This window comes from Cupressus sempervirens, chromosome 10 (assembly GCF_028749045.1).
Source record: "Cupressus sempervirens isolate cs-2001-9-10 chromosome 10, ASM2874904v1, whole genome shotgun sequence".
In the NCBI taxonomy this organism is placed as follows: domain Eukaryota; kingdom Viridiplantae; phylum Streptophyta; class Pinopsida; order Cupressales; family Cupressaceae; genus Cupressus; species Cupressus sempervirens.
Genome location: NC_143127.1, coordinates 853,500,770 through 853,528,119, shown reverse-complemented (window position 1 = coordinate 853,528,119; position 27,350 = coordinate 853,500,770).

Genomic DNA, 27,350 nt, shown 5'->3' with positions numbered 1-27,350 from the left:
TATAGATTTGAGAAGCTTTAGAGAAAATTGATAAACCGTGTATGTGCTTGAGGGTTAAAGATGAGAATCAGAATGAAACTAAGATAATTTCATACCACAGTTTGCATTAGAATCATCCCTAGGTATACCCACCTTCATTTAGCAGAGCTTAAAGAGTAGAAAACCAGTTTTGGTTTTGTTGAAGTTGGGTCAAAGTGGTTTATTCATGTAATTGCTACTAGGAATTGGCTAATCCTTAGATTGTGTGAGTAATTTCACTATGATATTGAGCATTTTGTTGCTTAGTAGCTTCAAACACCAACACATTCAATTGAACTATCTATTTGTTGTAGCCTTCCTCTAGGAGGAGGATTCAATTGAACTATTCGTCTAGGATTCTAGATTTTGCATGCATGTATACTAGGGTAGTTGCAACTTAAACAAATATATTCTCTCAATATATCTATTTTGTGCATATCTAGAAACCATGGCTTTTGATGACCACATTATGTTTAGGCATCCTGTCAAATAGTTCACATGACATATCTATGCTTCCATTTTGCAAGCATGTCTCCCAAGGCAAATGCTACTACTTCATCTACACCATTTGACAAAATCTTTTATGCTTTGATGGATGCCTATAGCTTATCCCAAAGCTCTCATTCAATAGTTATGAGTGTATATGAGAAATGTTAGTATTCTAATAGAAACCAAATTTAAATAAAGCTTCTACAAACTAAACAAAATTCATAAACTTCAAGATAGACTAAGATGAACTCTCAATTGAGAATATGAGCCATTAATGGGCTCTCTCAATGAGAAGCTCTCTTGTTGAGTAGCTTTGTCTAAATAGATAGGATGTATGCTCAAGCTTTATGCTTCAAAAAGGGCTTCAAATGGAGTTGGAATTTGGGTGTGAGTGTATGGTTTTGATGTAAAATGGCTTCTTAAAATGGAATTATGACTTTACTTCATGGATTGTGTTAAAATGGCTTGGGAGAGGATTCCTTAAATAGGCAAAGGGCTTGAGGGATCAAGGGCTAGGATGCAAGGATGGGAAAAAGCTCATGGAGGGCTTAGATTGCATGAGAGGAGAGCACATGGATTGTGCTTCCTTACAACCAATCAAGGAGTGACACATGTCACATGGTGAGAGGATGGAGGAAAGGGGAAGCATGAGTCAAAAAAGGAGGCTCAAGGGATAAAATCTTCATAAAGACCTTTCATAAGTGCTTTGTAAGAACATTTATGACTTTGTGGGCTTTATAAAGTTTTGTGATTGAAGATATTTGTGAGAGATACCATGAAATTTGAATTTGAGGGTTTAGGGAGGTTTTAAGCTTGCTTAGGGTTGTAAAAATGATTAGAGGAAGGGTTAGAGATGGCTTAGGACTAGGCAAGTGGATGGCAAGTGGTTTGCAATTAATGAGGGTAGGTGAAGGAGGAGATATTTGTTAACTTTGGATTGAGTTAGCAAGTATTAACCCATGTTTAGGAAATGTGACAAGGTTAGGAGGGGATTAGGATTAGGTTTAAAGACATCTTCTAGAAGAGTCTAGACTTTGGATGAGGATAAAGACTTTCTAGAATAGTCTAGAATTTCCTAGGATAAGATTTTATGAAATAAATAAAGTTTTATTTATTTCAAGGGTTTGGGTTGAGGAGATATTTATTAAAATATTTTTAATAAACATGAGGATTAATATTTAATCTTGATTAAATACTTTGAGTTGGGATTAGGGGTAGGAAATGATGGGATTAGCCTTTAATCAAAATTAAAGAAGGATTAGAAGATTTTGGAAGAGGTTAGTGGTCTTAAGGAAATTGGCCAAGTTTTGGGCAAAAAATAGATTTTTTATTTATTTTGGGATTTTTGGTCAATTTATTAATTAAATAATTAATAAATAAGGAAATAATGTTTAAATAAGATTTAAACATTTTTGAGAGGGATTTCTTAATTAAATATTTTTAATTAAGATAAAGGGATTTAATGGCATAAAAATAAATAAATTAATTAAATAATTAATTAATTAATAAATGATGATGTCATCAGGACTTTTTTAGAAAATAAAAATACTTTATTTTCTAAAGGTTTTTAGGTGTCTACAATGAGATGATCAATCAAGGGGAAACATTTGAGAGCTTAGACTGACACAATTTTTAGATGATCATATGAAATGAAATGGGCGTGTGAGTAGAAAGAAACTAGAAAGATATTGTGTATAGATGAAGGCATGAAATGGATGGTTTTGGAGCACTCAGCACAGACACTTAGTATTCAGTACATCATCATTTGAGATCAAATGGGTGTGTGGGATTATACGCATAGTGAATAATAAAGGAGGGAATTGAACCCTCCCTAAGGCTCACACTTGTGGAGGTCCACTTCAGCAATGGCCCTTCCTATGAAATTCCTATCTAAAACCTTTCTAATGAGATAATGTGTTATGAACTCTTCATCAGTGGGATGGAACGTGAATCTAGGAGGCAGTTGTGCATCACCCATATCATGACTGTAACTAAATTTAAGAGCCTCTATTATTGAATTATCTTCCTTATTTCCCATAGCAAAGGAATTGAATATGGGTGATAGGGAAGATAATTTAATAATAGAGGCTCTTAACTTTAGTTACAGTCATGATATGGGTGATGTACAACTGCCTCTTGGATTCACGTTCCATCTCATTGATGAAGAGCTCATAACACATTATCTCATTAGAAATGTTTTAGACAACAATTTCATAGGAAGGGCCATTGCTAAAGTGGACCTCAACAAGTGTGAGCCTAAATTTTTTTTTGACCAAGTATTGGTCAAAATTTTGACCAATGCTTGGATGTTCTCAACCAAACATTAGTCAAAATTTCAACCAATATTTGGAGTTTTTGACCAAGCATTGGTCAAAATTTTGACCAATGTTTGGTCAAGAACATCCAAGCATTGGTCAAAATTTTAACCAATGCTTGACAGAATTTGGGCCAACATGTTTGATAGTTCTCAACCAATTTTTGGTCGAGAACTACCAAGTGTTGGTCAAAATTTTGACCAATGTTTGGTCGAGAACTACCAAGTGTTGGTCAAAATTTTGACCAATGCTTGGCAGAACTTTGGCCAACATGTTTGATAGTTTTTGACCAATGTATTGGTAAATTTTTTGACCAACTAGTAGGTTGGTTAAAATTTTGACAAGGAAAACTTTGACCAATGGATTGGTCGAATTTGGTCAAACTTTGGTCAAAAATTGGGTCAAAATTTTGACCAATTTTGGTCAAAAAATGGCCTCAAATGTACTAGTGTATATTCATCTTTTAATTAAATAATTTATTTATTTAATTTAATCTCATTCACCAATAATTCCTCTTTTAATTAAATAATTTATTTATTTAATCAGGCTCACCCACCAACATTTTTTCTAACAAATCCATCCACCTCTCACATCATCAAGTCAATTGAGCCACTCACCCACCTAAACTGAAATACATCACCTCCTCTTCCATGTCTAAAATCCCTCTTTGGATCACTTGCATAAATTAAGGCATGATTTATTCCCTCTGAATCAAGCCCAAGTCTACTCTCATGCCACATCTCCTTCATCCATCTCTAAACACAAAAGTCCTTCTATTCCACCTATCTGAGTCATCTAAAGCCTATCTCACAACTCACTCGGTTAACTATCCATCATGAATTCTTATCTCCTCCTCACCCAATTGCTTATAAATTGAATCCTTTTCTCTTGAAAAATCATCCACCTTCTGAGTATCCTTAGATTGATCTTCAATATGATATCCAAAATATATTTTTCCTAATGATGTTTGTTCAAGTGTTGAATGTTTCTTTCCATTTGATTATGTATAACATGTAGGTATCATCCAAATTGATATCTAGGTCATCTATTTCATCTCATCAAACTTTAAAATGCAAGATCCTCATAAAGACATATAGTTATTATGGAACAAGTTCCTCAAAATATATGTGTCTCTAGCAACACTCCCAAAAATGATGTGTAGTGTTGTTTCTTTGTCAAAGTACATCATTTAGTTTATATCAAATATAGTTTAGGGTGTGTGCAAGGCTATCTAGTATAAGGATCCTTGATTTGGCTTGTTGATTTTGGGGGGTGTTTGCACCGTAAACAATGACTAGCTTGGAATTTTGAGGTTTTCCAGAGCTATTTGAAACTCTTCTAATCTATCCTAGTTCTACCAAAGAAAACTAAATTTAATAATCTTGATTATCTCTAATTATGACCCTAGAATGGATTGTAAGTACATCCCCTTCATTTTCAACAATTTGAGCTAAATGTGAGAAATTATAAGATAATACCCTCAGTTAATGAATCTCTCTAAGGTAATGATTAAAAGATTAAAATTGTGCTTATTTACTTTAGCAACGAGAATTACTCTGAACTCTATAAAATTTAAGTGAGAAAATCTAAACTTCTACTACTAAATTAAACAAAAAATCCTATCAATTTAAAATTTTAATTCTTATCATTGAGAAATAACAACATATCTAACTCTAGAAATTATAGAAACAAGAATGAATCCTACCTTAATCCATTTACAATTCACAAATACATGAATGATTCCTATGATATTTGGTTGAGAATGATAAACTTCAAGAAATGAGGATGGATGAATGACAAAACATGTTTGAAATATGCATTAACATGTCTTGACGAATCATCATTTTTTACCAAATAATTTTTCCTTCACTTGATTGAAATGATTACCCTAGTTTTGATAAGTTAACTCAAGCTCCAAATTCAATTGAACATTGTATTAACAAAACATAGCTTCTAAACTTATGATCACTTCATAAATGATAAAACATAAATCATGCATAATAATAATAGATATTTATAATATTTTACCAATAATATATTAGAAAAGCATGCATTATCATTTGAATGTTAGCATTAATCCATTAGTCCAAAATCAACTCAAAGTATCACCAATCTAGGTAAAACTATATATTAGCCTAATAATTATACATATTTATCACTTAAAAAGATGTCTATGTAGCAACCAAAAAGAAAAGAAAAGATACATTTTTCAACGTTCATCATGGACACATAAATCTTGTAAAAAACTAGATACACATTACCCTTGTTAACGTATCTTATAAGATCCTTGCTAAAACTCTTGCAAAAGGAATTAACAATATACTCCCTAAAATCATAAGCCCAACACAAACTACTTTTTTCAAAAGAAGATGTTCTAGAAAACCTCATCACATGTTGGGAATCCATACAATAGATAAGATCTTCATCAGGTCAAAAAGTTGGTATGTTATTCAAATACTATGAGAAGGAATATGATAGGATTGAATAGAAGTTCATTGGGATGATGTTAGATGAACTTGTCCTCCCCTCATCCTTTTATCATATGGTATCCATATTGATGAACAGAGCCTTGAAAACAATTGAAGTGAATGGTCATAGATCCAAATAATTTGAACTGACTACATCTATCAAAAAAGGATTTCCCCTTGCACTAACACTATTTTTCATTGCAGTTGATTCATTGAGATGAAACCATTTCTCCTAAAGTATGGAGTGTTGATATTCCTAATAATAAAGAAATATTAAATATCTAGTTTTCTGGTGATATCACTCTTCTAGTCTAGCCAGAAGAATTTAATATGGAGAGCCTCATGAAAAATTAAATATTTTTTTGCAAAGCATCATGGAGTAGAATCTCCTTATCCAAATTCATTCTATTAGAATGGAATGAATCTCCACCCAGTTTGGTGGAGTAAATTTTTTATTGTTGAAATCTAATTGAAAATATCACTATTCAAGAAGGGAGATTGTTGAAAAGAAGGGAGATTGTCGATAAAGAATATTTTTCAATCATTGTTTTTTCACTAATGTCAAACTCTACTTTGATAGGTGACCAAAGAGGTGATTGTACTAGCAAAATAGGCATGAAGACTCAAGGAGATGAAGTTTGAAAAGAGGACAAGCTATCAGACCTACAGAGATTGAAATCCAAGAATTTTTTTTGAGTTGAATTGAGATCTAAAATCTGCAAGTTATGTTGTGAGTTGTATTAGATCAAAAGCTCTTATCGTTACTCTCTAGAAATTGTATTAGTTAGGGTAAAATCCTATGGACTTAGGTTGGTTTAACAACCATTGTGCAAATCCTTTAACAGGGTGGCATTCCAAATGAATGTTCTAAAGTCCTTTAACCAGACCCACTTCTAACAAGGTGGTTGAAATCCTTTAACTAGGTCACATTTAACAATGTGTTTTGTAGCCTTTAACAGGGAAGGCCCTTCATAGCAAATCACTATAGAAGAGTGAGAATTGAGTAGCATGTTATTGGTAGTTTTTCTCAAATTGGGTTTCCATGTAAATCACTTTGTTATGTGTTGATCTTTCATGTCTTATTCCTGCATGTTGATTTTTCAGTAACTTGCTAAGATGAATGTTTAGCTTGGATGCATGGTTAGTTTAATGGGCTCACAATACTTAGTGAAAAAATTTTATAGGACATTTGGACCTTGAATAAATGATTCACCCCCCCTCTTAGTTATTATAAAGCATTTCTAACAATTAGTATTAGAGCAGTCTACTGATTTAGTTTAAAGGTACTAGAAGTAGAAGAGATCAAGATGTCCAAGAGAGAAGTTCGCAAGCTCAACAGAGATAACTTCGCTGCATGGCACAGTTTAATGAAGTGGCACCTTGGATCAATAGGTGATCATGCACAAAACTCAATTTAAGTGGAACATGTTGATCTAGTTGGCATCCCTATTGCAGAAGATATGATGAAAAAGAAGGAGCACAATTAGGCAATGCTAGAGATTATCTGTTCCCTCAACTATGCTGAAATTGATGACATCAAGGGATGTGACTCTGCATTAAAGATGTGAAAAGCCTTGAATGATATTTATATAGGAGATTAGAATATCCAAAGAGAAAAAAGAGAAAGCCTCAGAGGAAAGTTTGATGACATGAGAATGGAGGAAGGTGAGAATATTGCTCACTATGCCTCTAGAAAAAAGGAAATAGTAAGTACGATAAGAAGTTTGGGTGGTCATTTAGACAATGAAACTATTAATAGAAAATTCTTAAGAACCTTGCTCCCCATCTATGCTATTAGAGTATCAACCATCCAGGAGTTAAGATGCGTACCAAGAAACAAGTTAACTCTTGAAGGTATAGTGGGAAGACTCATTGTATTTGAGTTATCTGACTTTGACAACTACAGATCTAAGAATATTGAATCTACTTTCAAGGCCAAGGTATTGTTGAAAGCCACTAAAGAGGTGAAACCAAAGAAGAAGAAGAAAAAGACAAAATATGCATCTAGTGACAGTAACATAGATGAAGAAGATGTGGAATAATTGGAAGCATTGTTGGCTAGAAGATTTCACAGAGGCAAAGGTAAGTTCAAAGGTAAGCTGCCTATTATTATTATTAATTGCAATGAAGTAGGACATATTTCTGCAAGGTTCACATAGAAAAAAAACTATAGAAGGCAACAAGCACAAGAATAGAATAGAAGATGATAGTAGAGATTACAAAGACAAAAGAAAAAAGTGCTACATTGTTGAAGAAGAGGGTTTTGATGAAAATGATGATGAGGTAGTCTATGTAGCTATGAAGGATGAGTCAGATGAAGATGAGACAACAACACTAGTAACCTATGTGAACAAGAATGACAGATGGATCATAGATAGTGGGTGCTCACATCATCTGACAAGAGACAAAATTAAGTTTGTTACCTTTACTCAGTATGATGGAAATAGTGTTAGATTTGGAAATGATGCTCCATGTCTAATCAAAGGAAAAGGTTCTATTAAGATTATAGAGAAAATTTCATGTGATAATACATATTATGCTAAAGGATTGAACTAAAATTTGCTGAGTGCATCATAGTTAGGCAATGTAGGATGCAAAGTAGAATTTAGAAACAAAAATGTCAAAATCTATGACATTGATGGAAATCTAATAGGAAAAGGAGATCAAACTAGGAGTAATTTTTTTTACCTAGATATGGAGGATGATGCCCGTCTTATTGTAAGAGTTGATGATGTGTGGCTATGGCATAAAAGGCTATGTCATGTCAACTTTGATAATCTAATAAGCATCAGCAAAATGAAGAAAGTTAGAGGTTTACCTACACTGAAGAAGTTTGACAATACAATGTGCAAATAGTTTCAACTAGGAAAGATGACCAAGTCAAGTATCAAAAGCAAGACATATACTTCTAAAGAAGTATTAGAGTTAGTCCATATAGATTTATGTGGCCCAATAGAAGTGAAAATCTACAAAGGAGACATATATATAATGATGTTTGTAGATGACTATTCTAGGATGATGACTATCATGTTCTTAAAGCAAAAATCTAATGCATTTCAAATGTTTAAGTGGCATTTGGCCAGGGTTGAGAAAGAAATAGGAATGAATATGAAGTGCTTGAGATCAAACAAAGGAGGAGAGTTTACATCAAAAGAATTTGAAACATTTTGCAATGATAAAGGAATTAAAAGACAAACAACAACACCTAGAAATCACCCACATAATGGTATTGCAGAAAGAAGGAATAGATTAGTGATAGACTGTGGCAAAACATTAATGATGGAGAAGAATGTTACTCTAAAGTACTAGAGAGAATTTGTAAGTACAACTGTCTACACCCTGAATCAAATACAAATCAAGAAAGATACAAATGTAACACCTTTTGAATTATGGTATGGTCACTCACCCAATATAAAACATTTCAAAGTGTTTGGTTGTAAGTGTTATATTCTTAAAGATTCTAGAAATGGAAATTTTGATGTAAAGAGTGATGAAGGAATATTCCTTGGATACATCATTAGAAGTAAAGCATATAAGTGTTTAAATACTAACACTAACAAGATTGTGGAGAGTGCAAATGTAAATTAAGATGAGCATACAAAAGTTCAAGTTAATGAAACCGAGAAACTAGAAGAGTACATATCCTTTGTATACTTCTATGAAGGAATACTTGCTAAAGAAGAAGTTTCCAATCAAGTTGGGAATTAGCAACAAGTTTTAGTATCAGCTAAGTCACAACTAGTGAATGCTGAGTTGCATTCAACAGCCAAGTTGTAGAATGAAGAAAATGCAATTCTGATTCTGAAATCAATACATATGAAAGAGATGATGAATTACCTGAAAGAGATGTGCACAGTGACTCTAAAGCTAAAAGATCTAACATGGAAACAAGGATAGAACCAAGGCTATCTAAGTATGTGAAGAGACATCACCCTGCACAAAAAATTATTGGTGACAAGGAAACTAGACTAATGAATAGGAATAGACTAAGGAATGAATCATATCTACTGAGAAATATTGAAACCAAAATAGTGAAAGATGCATTGCAAAATGATAATTGGTGTAAAGCTATGGAAGAAGAAATTGAGCAGATAGAGAAAAAAAAACTTGGACTTTAGTTCCAAGACTAGCTGATAAGAATGTGATTGGTACCAAGTTGGTATTTAGGAACAAGCTAGATGAGAATGGTGAGATCACAAGAAAGAAGGCCATACTAGTTTGCAAAGGTTATGCACAAGAAGAAGGACTAGACAATGAGGAAACATTTGCCCCTGTTGCAAGGATGGAAGGAGTAAGAACTCTACTTGCATATGCTGCCTACAAAGGTTTTAAAGTCTACCAAATGGATGTAAAGTCTTCTTTTCTAAATGGTGTACTAGAAGAGGAAGTCTACATAGAACAACCAGAGGGATGACAACAACAAGGATATGGTTTGCAAATTGCATAAAAAACTCTATGGTTTGAAACAAGTGCCTAGAGCATGGTATGAGAGACTTCACAAATATCTTGTGAAGATAGGATTTGAGAGAATAGATGACAATAATAACTTGTATATCAAGGTAGAAAAAGGTAAAGACATTTTGATATCTAAAATCTTTGTTGATGATATAATATTTGGTGGAAAAGATGCACTATGAAAAGATTTTGTTGATCAGATGAAACATGAGTTTGAGATGTCAATGTTTGGGAAAATAAAATTCTTTGTTGGATTACAAGTACATCAATTGAAACATGGCATATTTGTGACCCAATAAAAATATATCAAGGAGATACTAAAAACATTTGGCTTAGAGGATTCAAAACTAGTCTGTACACCAATGGTAATAGGACATAGGTTATCCAAGAATGATGAGTTAGTTGAAGTAAATCAGATAATGTATAGATCAATGATTGGAAAGTTACAGTATGTTGTACATAGTAGACCAGACATTGCATTATCTATTGAAATAGTGGCAAGATTTTTTGCAAACCCAAGAGAAAATCACCTTATGGTAGTAAAAAGAATAATGAGGTACCTAAAAGGAATAGATGACTTTGGCTTATACTACAAGAGGATTGAAAAGTTTGAGTTGAAATCCTACACTGATGTAAATTGGGGAGGTAATATAGATGACATAAAAAGCACCAATGGAAGAGCACTTTTCTTAGGTAAAAGATTAGTCACTTGGACTAGCAAAAACAAAAGTTGTACCTTATAGTCCACAACTAAAGTTGAATATGTTGCTGTTGCTATCAACTGAACCAATATTGTATGGATCAAACATTTTTTGCAAGGTATGAAGGAAGAGATGACTAAACTTGTGATACTCTATTGTGATAACACAAGTGCCATCAACATATCAAAGAATCTTGTGATGCATGCTAAAACAAAGCACATGGTAATTAAGTATCACTATGTAAGAGAATTGGTGGAAGACAAGCAACTGAAGATGGAATATGTTAGCTGAAAGGAACAAATTGTTGACATCTTCACAAAAGCATTACCTAAAGATGCATTTGAATATCTTAAAGGTAAGTTAGGGGCAATACCCCTATCCAAGGTTGTTTCGATAACAACAAGATTGCCTTGCATCAAATGAGTTGATTGCTGAAATGATATAAATAGATGCAAAGGATACTTACTTTAGGTTTTTCCTAAAGTAATTAAAGTACTAAAATTCCAAATAAGTCACAAGCAAGGTGATAGAGGGAGAAATTGAAGTTCTTGCAAATGGTGCACTTGCATAACAAGATGCTAAAATAGTATGTCTTTAGCATTTTTGTCAAAGAGGGAGAAATAGAAAAATCATTGATTAGACATGTAGAGGGAGAAATAATGTGCAGAGGGAGAAATAAAAAATCTATAGAATAAAAATTGTAAGAGGGAGAAATAGCAAAAAGGAAGAGAAAAGAAAATAATAGCTAAGAGGGAGAAAACATCACAAGCAAAGGAATCAATTAGGATAAAAAATCAGAGAGGGAGTAGAACAAAAAGGAGAAGAAAGTGTATCAACAAAAGAGATATCCCTAATACTTTTTAAGAGGGAGTTACAAAATTTAGAAGGAGTCATGATAAATTCAAAGTTGCTGATAAATGAATAGTATTAGATACAAAGTTTTCTTTTTGGCATTTGACTTACTATTTTAACCTAGTTAGCATTTTTATAACTTGGTTGATCAATTTGGTTTTCCATCAATGCCAAAGAGGGAGATTGTTGAAATCTAATTGAAAAGATCACTATTCAAGAATGGAGATTGTTGAAAAGAATGGAGATTATTGATAAAGAATGTTTTCAATCATTGTTTTGTCACTGATGTCAAACCCACTATTTGTTGGAATGACAATTGCTCATAAGATCCAAGTACTCTCACTTAGTTGATTGATGAAGAGGATTTAATCAATAAGATGTAACAAAAGCACCTAGGGGAAAGGTTGAGTTATGGTTTTGTAATGAAGTACAAGGATCAGTTAAGACAATGATAAAATGATGTATTGATAATACACTTGAAGATACAGAGGTTGGCTACACTTAGAAACTTTAGAAGAATAAGTTGCAACAAAGTTGTCTGCAAAGCTTGACTAAGTTCATTAGTGAGTGCTGAGCAAGCTAGTTCATGCTGAGTAGATTATTAGTAAATGTTGAGCAAATGTAAAATCTAGTGTGTACCAAGTGAAAGAGAAGGAGTCAAGCAAGTTCAGGTGCCAAACAAATAATAGGTGTCAAGAATCAATAAAACTTAGTTGATGCTAAGTGAATCCACAGTAGGTGCTAAGTATCAGTAAAATATGGTTGGTGCTAAGTAACACAATATGTGTCAAGCATCAAAAATTCAATAGTGCTGAGCTATTGCATTATTTGAAAAGTCAAAGATTTGCTAGATCTGAGTCGACAAAGTTTGTTATCTTGAATTTTGTAAACTAGATGGAAGATAAGGATGATGAGCTAGTGGCATAGAATTTTAGGTTAACCATTTTTCGATGAATACACGTAGATTCTACATGATGTTTCTAGAAGAAAAAAGATTAAGGGTAGATTCATTGAATCTTACCTAATCCATTCAAACCCAAAAATAAGAGAGGTAAGATTAGATCAGGAAATTTTTTCCAAACTTCTATTTAAGGACCTATAGGTCATGAAGCAAGAGTGGTTGGTTGGATGTCAAGGTGAAGGCATCAAGAGGGAAGAATAGAGTACAAAGAATCTACTTTGATAGGTGACCATAGAGGTGATTGCACTGGCACAATGAGAATGAAGACTCAAGGAGAAAAAGCTTGAAAGGAGAACAAGTTATCAGAGCTATAGAGACTAAAAGCCAGGAAAAATTTGTAATCTGAATTGATATCTAAAATCTGCAAGTTATGTTGTGAGTTGTATCAGATCAAAAGCCCTTATTGTTACTCTCTAGAAATTGTATCAGTTAGGGTAGAATCCTATGGGCTTAGGTTGGTTTAATAGCCATTGTGTAAATCCTTTAATAGGGTGACATTCCAAGTGAATGTTCTAAAGTCCTTTAACCAAGTCCTCTTCTAATAGGGTGGTTGAAATCCTTTAACCATGTCACATTTAACAGTGTGTTTTGTAGCCTTTAATAGGGCATCACTTTAGAAGAGTGATAATTGAGTAGCATGTTATTGGTGGTTTTTCCCAAATTGGGTTTCCACGTAAATCACTATGTTATGTGTTGATCTTTCATGTCTTATTCCTGCATGTTGATTTTTTAGTAACTTGCTAAGATGAATGTTTAGCTTGGATGCACAGTTAGTTTAATGGGCTCACTATACTTAGTGAAAAATTTTTATAGGACATTTGGACCTTGAATAACTAATTCACCCCCCACTCTTAGTTATTCTAAAGCATTTCTAACATCTATTCCTTGTATGACCCTAACTTAGTAGTTAGATACTTGGGAACTTGATTTTTTTTGTCCCCTAGTTTAAATATAGGTGGGAATGAGTGAGAGACAAGATTGAGAAGAAGCTAAAAAAGTGGAATGACTGATAGCTATCTTTAGCAGGAAGAATACAAGTTTCTTAAAAGATTACTTATTCATATTCAGTCTACTATTCATCAACTTGGCTATTCAATTATGGACAAATTAACTATATTTAGGAATCAATTAGAGACTACCTGTGGTTTGATGGTATAGGAACCAAGAAGACTCATGTTTTTAATTGCAATTGGTGTACAATGGGTAAAGAACTAGGAGGTCTAGGTTTGGAAGGATTGAGATTGCAAGGCATTGCACTTGTTGCTAAATGGGTGGCTAAAGCTACTCAAGGTAATGAACCCTAGAAGATTTTAATCATAAACAACATAATGAGATTTGTGCTATCTAAAGCAAGAGATTGGAAGGGGCTTTCATTGAATAATCTTTTGACCATTCCAAATGGATTCAATGTTGAAGGATCAACTATTTTCAAATGCATTTGGAACACATGGAAGTTAGTCAATCATTTAGTGTCTTGAAATGGTCTAATTAAAAAAAAACAATAATGTATGTGGTGTTGGATCCATTTGATGGAATCTATCCTATTCTTCCAAACCTGTAGCCCTCCTCCAAAGATGCTCTGCCAAGAGATGGGTTAGAAATGGTATATGCTTCTTTAGTGATATCATCATCAATGGGTCTCTTATTACTTGGAAAAACCTATTTTCAAATTTGATATCCCATTCACCTAGTGGAGAATGTACACCACCTTAAGAGATGCATGCTCAATTATCAACCTCCCTAGAGCCTATTATACTTCTACTACATGCTTCTCTATTATTTCTTGGGCTAACTCTTCCCCTTTACACAAGATTAGGGCAAAAACCCTCTACTCCCTCCCTATCCACAAGTTGGACATCCTTCATCATCTTAATAACAAATGAAACCTCAATCTTGAGAAACAAGCTTGTGGTAAACATCTACTAAATTTAGGACAAAAAATAATGAAACCAATATCTAATGTCTCCTTTGGCACCTTTTGTTGCATAAACCTCCTTTTAAGAAGCCCAATGGTGAACCTAACATATGCTCAATTTGTAGATGTTGTGAATGAATCCAACATGCATTCTTTTACTTTTTTTTGCTAAAGAAGTTTGTAGAACATTTGGCCTCATCCTTGATAGTAATTTCCAAGTTGAAAATGTGATTTTTTGATATATTCATAGTAACAATAAAACTTGCAATATATTTTGGTGCATTTCTTCTTCTTTATTGCTATGGATTATTTCAAAAATAGGAAAGATGATATTTTCAATCAAAAGGCCAGACGTCTTACCTATTCTTGAGGAGACTTATATATTCTAATATTGCGTTTTATGTCACATCCATCCTAAAGTTGAAAGAAGATAAATTCATCAAACTACTAAAAGAAGGAAAAACTGAAGTGAACAGAAAGGGGATTGCATATGGTTACACTACTCTTAAGTAGAAAGATGAATTTGATATTACCCTTGTAGAATTCATTCAACAACTCAAGAGGGATGGTAAGTGGAAGATTTTTTAAGATGACAACAAGAAAAATATAATAGTTGATGGAGTGCCTAATGTGAGTAGTTAAGACAGATCTCAAAATTAGGTTGGACAATTACCAAAGAGAACCCGACACCCCCTTCTACCATCGTTGAATACAATGCAAATAATTCAATTGATCTAAGAAGACCAAGGATTGTATCTAATGCCACACCTAAAGAAAACCCAGAGGCTACCATTTTCAATGCACCTATGGTGGGCATGCCCCTTACCACTAACAAGGGATGGTATCTTAAGTTTTAAACAAAGTGTTGATACAATTCTTGTTTTACTAATTCTGGTGTTTAGTAACTTTGATACAAACTCTCAAGATAGATAATTGTATTGATTTTATTTTTTTGATGGACCTAGTGTCCTAAAACTCTGCTACAATGTTGTTACTACTTTATATTCATTAGAAAAATAATTATGTAAAAAGTAGATGGGCATCTAAGTAAATTACATCATATTTTTATTGATGAACATTTCAATTCAATATGTAAGTATAATTTACACATAAGAATCTCAACCTAAAGATTGTGTAATTATCTTTATCATTATATGATTTTATGTACAAGCACTTTCAAGTCATCAGACTCAATAATATTATGCTTGAGACTATGTAATAATTTTTTTAAAAGTATTATGCAAAGATAAATATAATGAAAAATGAAAAACATCTATTTATCAATTGTTCTACATTTTAATAATTCTATTAATACAAAATGCATAAAGAAGTGAGTTTAATTAAAGTTGAATTATTAAAAAGATAAACGAATATACATATTTTAGATTATGAGCCTATACATGTCGTAAAAAGAATTTCAAGACATTTATACATATGAAGAGTTGAATTTTAATTTCTATAATAAAAACTAATTTGAAAAATGATTTATCCATTCATTAATTTTTTAAATTGTTTATTTTTATAAATTAAATTTGAAAATTACTCATATCAAAATGCAATACTTCTGTCCTATAATAAATGTAAGGTACCTTCATGAACAAGTTAGGTCAAATTCGTTGGGACCCCCAAATTCAAAAATATTCCATAAATCGAATCTGAGGAGAGTAAAGGTGACTAATCTAAAAAGAAAAGAATAAAGATTCAAACAATGGAAAATATATTAAAAAATGGAATAATACTTTTTTAATTTAGATAAATCTTTAAAAAAAAATTAAAAATAAAGAGTCTAATATTTTTTTTGTAAGAAATGTGGCATCTATTAGATTAGGTTATTTTAATAATGACAATGACATAAAGTTGTAATTTGGATTTCTTCAAAAGACATCTAAATGTACATTGTTGACACTAAAAGAAAGTTCTCACATATTTTGAAAGTAGATAATTGAAAAGAAAGGAAAATGTATATTTTAAAGATGTGGTACAATAAATAATAACCATAGGATGTTTATTTGACTTTAATATAAATAATTTGGAATAGATAGAATTAATAATCTTATATAAATGCATATGTAAAATTTAAATAAATAAAATAATATTATTGGTGATTAATATTTTCAATAGATCCATTATAGTTAATTGAAATCTCAAAATTAGTTAAGAGATCATTTTGAAATAATTAGAATTAATATACTATTTGGTTCAATTATATGTTTATAGCATTGATGTTTGTACTAAGCAATTTAAATCCTACATACAAATTTGTTGTCATAATTTTTTTTAATGTTTACAACAAATCTTTGGAAAGAAAGGTTAGTGATACATATTATTGAGTAGTTGCCCATGCTAGGATTGTATCTTCTTCTTTTCTCAAACATTTATCAATGATATAACAATTGAAATAATAATAAACAATAGTAGGTAACCATGTAGTATGCCTAGGATGTTGTTTCATTTAATGTCACATGATAATGGGTTGATGTTTGAAGATACTTTTCAAGATTCCTCCCATATTCTAATAATTATTAAGAGTTACTTGTATAGTTTTTTTTTTTCTTTAGTAAAATACCTAGTGTATGAATTGAAATATTCAATACTTTAGTGGACGAGGAATGGCTAACTAAAAGAAAGAGAAATGGGAACAATCTTAAAAATCATGATATGTGCTAATAATCCATTTAAGATGTATTGATATCTTTGTGTAAGCACCTATAACTATTATATATCTCAATATAGGAAGGATAGTGTCATGATATATCTCCTTAGATTGGTTGCATCTAAAATGCAAGGAATTGGAGAAGAAGAGAAATAAACATAAAATATTAATGTGAGGCAACAATTTGAATCATGTAAACTAGTAACTACAATTATTGGATTATTTTTTATAACTAATCATCTCAAATTATAAGCATTAAAGGTGTATGAATTGTGAATTATCATGAAGGATTTACCCTAGGACTCCAGGCTAACAATATCCTTAGTACAAGATCTAGTTTTGAGCATAAGCATGCACTTATTAGGAAAAATGATGTTAGATATGGGAAATATTCTTGATGGAATTATTGATGGTTACTTTAGTTTATAGTTTAACATTATTGTTTTCTCACTAATTTCAACATACATGTGTTAGCCAGGCATGTTCTCGAGTCTATCTTTGCACTAAATCATTAAGTGAAGATAACATTTTGAGGAGAAGGAAATGCATTGATCAAGTTGTGTTGTTGGATGTGTTAAGAGGATAAGTATGTCATTGTAGGTATTGATATTTTCATTTGCAGATGTTAAAGTGAATTTATCATAGACTAGTAACAAATAGTCTTTTTGTAAATAATTATGGACAGTTGTGCAATATTTTCTTAGCAAATTTTTGGTGGAGTTGAATCTTGGTATGTGAAGCCAGTGATTTTATTTAGACATGGATATGCATTCACAACTATTTTTTTACATGGATTAAAGAAAAGGGAGACATTTTTATTTGGATAGGAGATGGTGAAGTGTTTCTTGGCCAACTTAGTTAGGAAACCTCTTGCTTTGATTAATGAACTGGTTTATTGTTGTGGAAGAATGCTAATTAATGTTTTTTTTATGGATTATAGAAATTTCCTAATTTACATGATGATGATTATATTGGATGATCTCATTTATTTTGAAATATGGAATTTTATTAGGCTGATTTGATAAAGAGTTATGGATGTGTGTGTGTGTGTGTGTGTGTGTGTGTGTGTGTGTGTGTGAGAGAGAGAGAGAGAGAGAGAGAGAGAGAGAGAGAGAGAGAGAGAGAGAGAGAGAGAGAGATTGAAAATGTGGATATGATTAATTCTATCATTTAGTTTATTTTTTATGGATTATTTTTCACAATTGATTGTACTCCATCTTTAGGGTCATTTCCAAAATCATGGTTTTTCCCCTCCATGTTATTGGATTTTTGTCCAAATCAAGATTTTCCCCTATTGCATTTGAGTAGTGACCTCTAGTTGAGTGCATGAATGCATGTGAATTTCTCTTCAACCTTTAACAATGTTTATATTTTAGTACATCATTTATAAGTTTGATCCCCACCATGGTTTTCCCCCTAACTAGGTTTTCACATCAAACTTTGGTGTTATTTCTCAAGTTCATTATACTTAATTATTTACATCTATGTTCTAATGAATGGTTTAATATTTTAGGATAATTGCAATTGATTCAACCCTTCATTGTGTATTGGGCATTTTTATTCCTAACATTTGGTATTAGAGCTAATTGGTTCTCTCCTAGAAGTTTAACCCCTTAAGGAGATCTGCCATGTGATCCTCTAAGAAGGATAGCCTCAAATTTGATGGAACTATGTGTGAAAAATGTGGACACACTTCTATAAACCATTATTCTTGAGAATACTAATAAATGAGAGCATCTCAAGAAGTGGCTTATAGCTTCCTATCTGTGATGTGAAAGAGGTATGAGATGGTGGCTCTCAAGTGAACCTAGCTATCAAAACCCTTTCAAGGTGCACCATAGAATGGAAGATTCAAAGAGTAGAGGCAAGAGTGCCAATATCCAAGAATCTAGAATGAATGTAATGCAAATGAAAGCTAAATGAGAGAAAATAGAATGCAAGCTAAACTAAAAAATAAGTATTAAAACCCCTATTTAGATTAGATGATTTAATATATAAGTATGGAGATAAACTAGAATGAATGAGAAGCATGAAGAATGATGAATAGAAGATAGAAGAAGAGGAGCTCCACAACTATGAGATCTTTAATCTTGTAGCATAAAATTAGTAAAAGAGTGGAGTTTTTGAAGTGAGGAGAGGGCTCTCCTTTTTAAATGGAAATGGATGATAGAGATCATGAGGCAAGAATCATGTGATCAAGGGTGGATTTTGAAAGTGGGAGTGATCCATGTGCATAAGAAATTCCACCAATCATGATAAAGAGTTCACTTTTGTCCCACATGTGGGACAAAAATGTCTTTTCTTTTATATTTAAATAAGGAAAATAATTTTGTGTATGCAACTTAGCATAAGAGATGAGTGGGGAATTTTATTTAATTAAAAGGGGGACATTTTCTTTTAATTAAATATGAACTCAGGATAAAGTGGTCAAACTATAGGATAAAATCAAATAAATGGATTTTGGATATTTGATCAAAGATAAACTTTACATAAATTATGCAAAAATGCTAGAAAGGGGGCTCATCATCTAGATGACCATTTTTGGGTGATTACATTTTCCTCTCTTTGATTAATGAGTGATTGGTCTTAGCACACATTACATCAAAGAATGAAGAAGCCAAGATGGTAGAGAGATTTGACTCTAAAGAACGAAGCATAGAGAGATAGTAGATTGTGAACACATAGTCTATTAGCAACAATATTGAACATTTGGAGAAAGAAGAGACAATATCAATACCTGAAATGAGCATCAATATGTTGAGAAAAGAAAGTAGATAGATCAAGAGAAAATTGATAGTTGTAGTAGAAAATAATTTGTAAAAATCATAGAATATTCCCCCTTGGGATTGGAATCAAAATGAGATATAGGAGATGCACAAATAAGATAGATTTGATCAAATTAGAACAAAGAAAAGTTTATGATGATAGATAAAAGATTAAGACTAGAGAGTGACCGCCAAGAAATGAGGATATGCCCCAATTTGATTAAGTTTGATGATGAAAGATGATGCATAATAATTAAGTCAAAGAAAGAAGAAAGATAAAATGAGATGAAATAAAAATCAAAGTGAAGAGTGGAAGAGATTATAAATGATGAAGAAATAAATTAAAAAATTAAGCCTCAATAGATCAGCCAACCACATAGAAGAAGGAAGAAATTTTAACTAGCAAGATGAACTCAAATTTGGATTTGAATACTAGAAATGAATTTAGGATGTTGAGATTAGAAAAGATTGGTGAAAAGCATAGATGAGATGGTAAGATAGAAAAGAAGCAAGAAATAGGAAAGAAGAGATAAGATAAGATTGAGAAGAGGCAAGAGAAGGATGAACACAAATAGTTGACACATGCATGAAAGATAAAGAAGAGAGCTCTCTCAACATGCAAAATGAAAAGCTAAAGCTAGAATAAAACATAGGATTCAAGCTAGTATGAAAAGGTGCAATTGCAAGGGTTACATAAGTAGGTCCTAGTTTTTATCATTGAGCCTTATTAGGGACATTGGAGGATCATACAATCATAACTAGTATGACTATGAGGATATGAATATGATCTATATCAGATAGAAATGTGGGAACCCAACCTAAGCATCAAATACATGTAAGTCAAGATGGCTAATGCAGTTAGACTCCCTAGTTTTAATGTAGTGAGATTGTGCTTGCATTGAGATGACCATAAGCATGCACTTGGTAAAAAATAGACAAGGATGAGGGCTTTGAATTGATCCTAAGATTCCATGGGACTAAGAATTTTTCTTAAAACACCCAAGATAAAATAAAAAAGAACACTCGTAGATCAAAATCAAAGGAAAACATCCCCATGCGCCTAGTCCTCTAGTCTATGACATCCTTGAGATACTATTAGGGAGGGAACACTTAGAAAAGAAACAATCATAGACAACAAAAAAAGAGAAATAAAGCCAACAAGTCTCAATTAGTCACTAGTTTAAGTGTGTGTGTGGAAGTCACATGACTATCTCTTGTAGGACTTAAGTCTTCCTATGAGAAGTATTGCAACATCCCAGACTATATCTAAAGTATCTAATCAGTGTTGAGAAACACTTGATGTCAATGGGATAATGTTGAGAAACACTATTTTGTATGAGTTTAAAAAGAAACCCTAATGCACCAGGATACCTTGATAAGATAGGCAGTCATGTCCCCAAGATGAGGACAAAGACAAAACTCCAAGCTAGGCAATGTGTTGTGGAGTGAATGATATATATATATAGGTGTGAGGGTCTCAAGTAGCACCTTCTTCAAGGTTTTCACCACTTGGTAGTATTTTTTTAGGACTTTTTGCATTTTTTTTTGTATTTTTGTATTTTTTGTATTTTTTTGGTGATGCATTAAAGACCTATTTCTAGGTTTTCACTAAGACTATCATTTTTTCAGTACATTTTATATTTTAAGGATCTTTTCACCATCATATATGATTTCTTTTGAATTTTTTATAATAACTTAAAAGATTACTCACTCTCAAGAAAGATCACATCAATTTGTTCCAATGTCTAGCAAGGTTTAGAATATAAAGGAGCAACAAGTTGGTGGATAAGTGAAAATGGATGAGAAATGAGTATGAAGAAAGTGAAAGTGATCCTCAAGGACACACTCCTAAGGAGTATGCAAGAAAGGGAAAGATAGCCATATGATGAATATTTTGGACAAGTGAAGAAAGCCATGCAAGGAAATAGCATGTAGGATAAGTAGTGCAATCAATAAGTGAAATGGAATATAGGATAAGTAGTGGAGAAAACAAGCAAGTTAGTATGAAAGTGTGTAGTCTAAAGAGTAGACATGGCAAGAGGCCTATGAGAACCATGTTTTTCTTTATTATGATCAAGACCAAGGGGTAAAATAGATAGGATAGTGACAAGATAGAATAATAAGGATGAGGATAGATATGAAGGATATAAGTGAATGAGAAATAACAATAGGGAAGATGATGGATAAGATAGCCAATATGCAAGGATAGCTCAACATTGTCAAGACCAAAGAGAGAAGAGGGGATAGGTGGAAGATGAGAGAATTATGGATGATGCATGTTTTCTAGGTTTTCATCATGATAATTATCCAAGGTGCCACAAGAAGTGGTTTTCAAAAAGGCATCTTTTTTTTGGGTTTTTAGAAATAGGTCAATCTTTTTCAAGTTAGATAGTGCTCCAATAGGAGAGATAAGTCAGGATAAGGCAAGACCATAGATAAGAATGCTCAAAGATGTTGATAGGGTGAAGGAAGAGAGATGGTAGTAGGATATGTATATGGAGGATAAGAGTTAATGCCTTGAAAGGATTTTAGGAGTATGTATAGTAGGTAAGTGTAGCTATGAAACTATTGCATAAGGGTAGGTCAGAAAGTAGGAAAAATCAACATTGACACACACCTTAAAGGGTGATGGAATGATGGAGGAATCATGAAAGAAATAGCTTGAGGCCTAGATATATGAGATGCTAAGATAATTTTGGAGGAAGATGGAACTAAAGACTTTGAAAGCTTTCAAGGAAGATGTTTAGAAAAAGATGGAGTAGAAGCCTTTGGAAGCTTGAATGTCAACTTGTATTTATTTTTGAAGTTCATTTCTTTCAAAAGAGATTGAGGAATCCATATAGCTTCATATTTTTATTTTTCTTTTAATGCTTTAGAACACCTTTCTTTAATAAGGGGTTTAGGAACCCATATTTCTTTAATTTAACTCTATGGACCTTTGTGGTGTATTGAATAATTGTTATTTTTTTTTATTCATATAATATTAGATAGGACATTGTGATCTTCATTTGTAAATGTTTTCTTATGTTTGTTCTTAAGTTCATCATCTGGATTTCTACCAAAAGACTTAGTATTCATGGATGAATAAATTTGATATGAATGGTTAATATGGGTAGATGGATATAAATTTGTTAAGGATGAGTGTCTTTGTTGATCTTGAGGTATGATAAGAGAGCTAGGGGATGAACTGGGTGTGAAAGTGGGAGATGGAAGAACATATGGTCCCAATATGAATGGAAGGTTGGAAGGATGTAGCTTGGATAAGGACCAAGGATAGATTTGGTAGATACAAAAGGATAATGAATAGGGATATCATCATCATTAGAGTGAGAAACATGACCAAGGCCATCAACAGATTCATGAGTATCTTTGGTAGGAGTAACACCTTCTTTAATAGTAGCACTTGAAGATTGAGCCCAATTTTGAAGTGGATATAGAGAAGTATAACAAGATGGAATCCTTTGATCTTGAAATATTTCTTTAGATAGCACACACATAGAACTTTTCACATAATTTTTAGTAAGCTTAATGGAAGTAGTGAAAGTGGTGTCTTCATCATACTTGAGAGATGGATAAGATATAGGATATGGAAGAGTGACATCTTGAAGGATAAGAAAGGCTGCTTGATCTTGATCTTTCTTGAAATTTATAGCTTTATGTTCTTTAGAGTCCTCTTAACATGGAGTCACTTCTAAGATCAAGGGAGAATGAAGAGGGAATGGACTAGAGCTTGGAGTAGACATAGTAGTACCTGAAGGTTGATGATCTTTAGCCTTAGTAGCATTGAAAATGTTTGCATCCAAGTGATAGTTTTCTTGAGTTTCTTTTAGAGGTATCCCTTGAGGATACACATAGTCCATATGGACAACATTAGGTTCTTTGTTTGACAGAGTCATGCTAAAAAGCTTTAAAGTATTGGGAGGTGCATGAGTGTTGGAATAAGTAGAGGTATCAAGGAAACCATCACTAGACATAGGCTCATTAATATGATCTTTCTCAAGAAAAGTATCCTCACCATATGAATCATTAGAGGTATCAACAATCCAATCATCAATAAGACCGTGGATTTTATGTTTCAACTCTATGAAATCTTTAATTTTATGACCTTTTTTTCTATGTTAGTGACAATAATGATCATTTCTCGAGCATGGAGGTTTGATTTTAGGTTCATAAGGTCTAGAGTTGTCTTGTAATGTGATGGATTCAACATCAAGAAGTATTTGCAAGATGTTATCATAATAATCTTCCAATGGAGTAAAAGTTATGTCAAAAGTATATCCATGATCATTTTTTTTTTCTCAAGTGAATAGCATGCATCCATGTCATCATCACTATCTTGGTCAAACATAGGTCCATCATGAAATCTTGGCATGGGCTCAAAGCAGCTATCACTTGCTTGTTCTCTAAAGAGGTCTTTAGATCTAGGAGATGAAGACATTTGATGTCTTGGAGTAGAATATGTAGAGCTTGATGAAGATGAGCCATGTATATGTAAAGGTCTTAAGGGAGATTCATTTAACAATGTGATCTTCTCCTCTAACCTTTTGTCAAGTTTAGACTTCATTTCTATCATACGCTTAGAGAGATGAAGGTAAGAAAGATGATTTGTCTCTTCTATTTCTTTGTATTGAACGTATAGATCTTGAAGCTCTTTAGTGGCATGGAGGATATCATGATCATATAGATTTAGTTGATGTTTGGAAGAACATGGTTTGAATGTCATAGTGGTAGATACATAATCAAGCATGAAGGAGATTAGAGGAAGATAATAAGGTGACACAAGATAACTTGATGTCCAAACTAGAGAGGTAGAGTGTTCATTTGTCAAATAGAGGTAGAAATGAACAAGTGAATTATCAAGCAAAGTGTAAAAAAATATTTTGATGCTAGTGACTCAATTCAAGAGCTAGGCAAGAAGCCCAAATAGCCAAGTAGATATATAAGAGAAAACAAGTGAAAAAATCTTCCAATCAAGGAGTGCAGTCAATAGGTTGAGGTAACCTTTAGAAAAAGAAGGTCCTAGAAAGAGGACATAGATGAAGGTGGGGAAGACCAAAAGCCATGTTAAGCATGTTCAAGAATTAGAGACATAGAAAATAAAAGTCTAATGATGAAACTACCCTAATAAGAAACACAAGAAAAATGGTTAGACTTGGTTGACAAAGTTTGACAATAGTTGATAGCATAGAAAGTTTTTGAAGAAAGGTAGTGATACATGGAGTAGTCTTCAAGTAATCAAGCAAGGGACAAAGAAACCTTGCATGAAACAAGAATATGTGAGGTTTCAAAAGAAAGCCATAGATCTATAATTACTTGTTTGTTCAAAATGTTTTTATGGGTCTTTTCACATGTGAAGATAGATTCCAAGAAAAACTACCTAAGGTTAGAGATCATTACTCAACAACTTGGCCTATGCTTGATGCTCCCTTTCTGTACTCAAAGTGGTCTCCCACAATAGATGTTGGCTTTCTCATGGAAATTCCAATGGAACAACCAACGGGACACAAATGGTGAGTGTAAAATCTTTGGGTGATCTGGGTAATCCACTAGGATCGATCCTTGCACCAAGATGTTGAGTAGAAAAAGAGGGTAGACCCTAATCCTATGGTGTTTAGAAAGGAATTTCATTCATAGCATTTATCTTGCACCTAATATAGGACACCTTGTCATATGATAAGTAATGGACCTCACGACCAAAAGAGTACCTTAAGCATTATTATCTAGTGATTTCCTCTTGGTCCCAATCCCACAAGTGATCTCACTAGATGAAGACTAGCACTATGTCTACCAAGATTTTGTGTCCTTGATAACCTTGAGTTTATAGTAGGTTTGAAGGTCTAGGTTTCCTTGTCCCCACTTGGGTCATTCCTCTTGATCTCTCAAGAGTAGGTCCACTAAAGAATTGTAGACTAAACAAAATGGATCCACTTTTGGAGTTTAAGATTTATGATTCACTTCAAGGGTGAAGACCTCCTATTCCAATTACTTCCCCCAAACACACCGAGACTTATTTATGTACCCCTTACTCCACCTTGGCATATCAAATGGCTTGAGATTTCTGATTCACCTAAAGATGAAGAGCATACTCTCCTACCAAGCAACAAAATTTAGTAAAGTAAGTAATCATGTACCTAGAAATTAAAAAATCTAAACTAATGCCACACATAAAAAGAAATAAAGAAAAAAAAAAACTTTTTGGTTTGCTTGTTTATTTGATTTGGGCAGCCTTACAAATGAATGTTAGTAGTCCTTTTTGTAATTTTTATCTTTGATAAGCATTCTTTTTAGCAATGAAATGAAGAAATACCTACAAAAAAACCAAGGTTAGGGCATAATAATCAAGTAGACCTACAATAAAAATTCATTAGTTACCCCAAAAATCTAAGTTATCTTTGAACCAAGTGTATGCAAAGAAAGTGAAAGCTAATCACAAAGGCTTTCACTATTACTCTTTTCTTTTGACCTATTCAACAAGATTGGACTTATTTTCTATGATTTTAGATTCAAAAAAATAAATGAAAAGAAGAGACCCTTGCTAAAAACTAGAGAGATTTCCAAAATTGCATGAAATTCAACAATATCTCTTAATTTATGTCCTAGTGACTCATTTTCAAAAAATACACTACTTTTGTTTCAAATCAAGTTGTTGAGTCCTAATATGACCTTTAAATTCAAAACACAAAGAACTAACCCACTGTATAATTCACAGACCTTTCCAGAAATGTAAAGTTTTTCAAAAAGTTGTTGATTAGCAATCATAAATGATGTTTTATTTAAACTAAATAAAAAATCATAACTAACTCAAATCAATTCAAAATGGTTTGGAAATTAGAATGAGACATCTCACATGCAACACCAACCTACAAAACAAATTTCTAGAACCAAACTCCAATTGGTTTAGGAGATATGATCAACTCTTTAAAACTCTAGATTTTTGACCTTCAAACCAATCTACACAAGGGTTAACCTTAAAACCAAAGTGGAAAAGCTACAAAACCACTTTAATAGATGTAACAAGTAGCTATAAAAAAGAAAGACATGAGAATGCAACTAAAACACCAACAAAAAAATGGAGCTAAAAAATTGATTCTAGCCCCATGGTGGGCATAAAAAATGCGTGTGAAAAATGCAGACACTCTTTTATAAACCTTTATTCTTGAGAATACCCATGAATGAGAGCATCTCAAGAGGTGGCTTATAATTTCCTATCTATGATGTGTATGAGCTATGAGATGGTGGCTCTCAAGTGAACCTAGCTATGAAAACCCTTGCAAGGTGCACTATAGAATGGAAGATTAATAGAGTGAACCTAGAATGAATGTAATACAAATGAAAGCTAAATGAGAGAAAGTAGAATTGCAAGATAAACTAGAAAATAAGTATTAAAATCCCTATTTTGACTAGATGATTTAATCTATAAGCATGGAGAGAAACAAGAATGAATAAGAAGCATGAAGAATGAGGAATAGAATATAGAAGAAGAGAAGCTCCACAAGTATGAGATCTTCAATCCTATAACATAACATAAGTAAAAGAGTGGAGTTTTTGAAGTTAGGAGAGAGCCTTCCCTTTTAAAGAGAAATGGATAATAGAGACTGTGAGGCAAGAATCATGTGATCAAGGGTGGGGTTTGAAAGTGGGAGTGATCCATGTGTAGAAGAATTTCCACCAATCATGATGAAGTGTTGACTTTTGTCCCCCATGTCAGATAATGATGTCTTTTGTTTTATTTTTAAATAAGGAAAATAATTTTGTGTA